The following is a 943-nucleotide window of genomic DNA, read 5'->3' as shown; positions in this document are numbered from 1 at the left end:
CATGGTATCTAATCAATAGAATATGTTAATTCTGGCATGGTATCTAATCAATAGAATATGTTGATACTCTGATGGTATCTAATCAATAGAATTATAATCAAAATAATATGTTGATATATATTACTTGCCATGATAACGGAATCACTTATGTTTAAATGCAATATTGTACCGTATTCATTTTCATTGTGTGGTTATAATTATGTACATGTGTTTTGTAAAGAGCTGGAATGACAATATTGATTTGATATAGTCATCCTGATGGTTCATAAACAAAAGACAAAATGAACGCAGCATTGCTGATCCTAGGGTTACAAAATGCTGGTCTCTTTTCTTTTTTTATTATTCCCAAATTTCCCAAAATATCCTGGTTGGAGGACTCTGGATTTCCTGCATATTCCCTTCCCATTCCAGGAGTCCTCCAATTTGGGATTTATGGAAAACCTTGAAATTTTGGGAAGAGTTACCAGATTTATACAACCTTAGATGATTTGTATTCTCTTTCCTATCAGACAGTCTGTTCATTAGCCCTTTCATATCAGACAATAGTGTCTCAATGCTACTATTCAGTCAGTAGCTTCTCAATGCTACTATTCAGTCAGTAGCATCTCAATGCTACTATTCAGTCAGTAGCATCTCAATGCTACTATTTAGACAGTAGCATCTCAATGCTACTATTCAGTCAGTAGCATCTCAATGCTACTATTCAGACAGTAGCATCTCAATGCTACTATTCAGACAGTAGCATCTCAATGCTACTATTCAGACAGTAGCATCTCAATGCTACTATTCAGTCAGTAACATCTCAGTGCTACTAATCAGACAGTAGCATCTCAATGCTACTATTCAGACAGTAGCATCTCAGTGCTACTATTCAGTCAGTAGCATCTCAGTGCTACTATTCAGTCAGTAGCATCTCAGTGCTACTATTCAGTCAGTAGCATCT

This window comes from Salvelinus sp. IW2-2015, unplaced genomic scaffold (genome assembly GCF_002910315.2).
Source record: "Salvelinus sp. IW2-2015 unplaced genomic scaffold, ASM291031v2 Un_scaffold2048, whole genome shotgun sequence".
NCBI lineage: Eukaryota > Metazoa > Chordata > Actinopteri > Salmoniformes > Salmonidae > Salvelinus > Salvelinus sp. IW2-2015.
Note: the sequence above shows the minus strand (reverse complement) of the source record.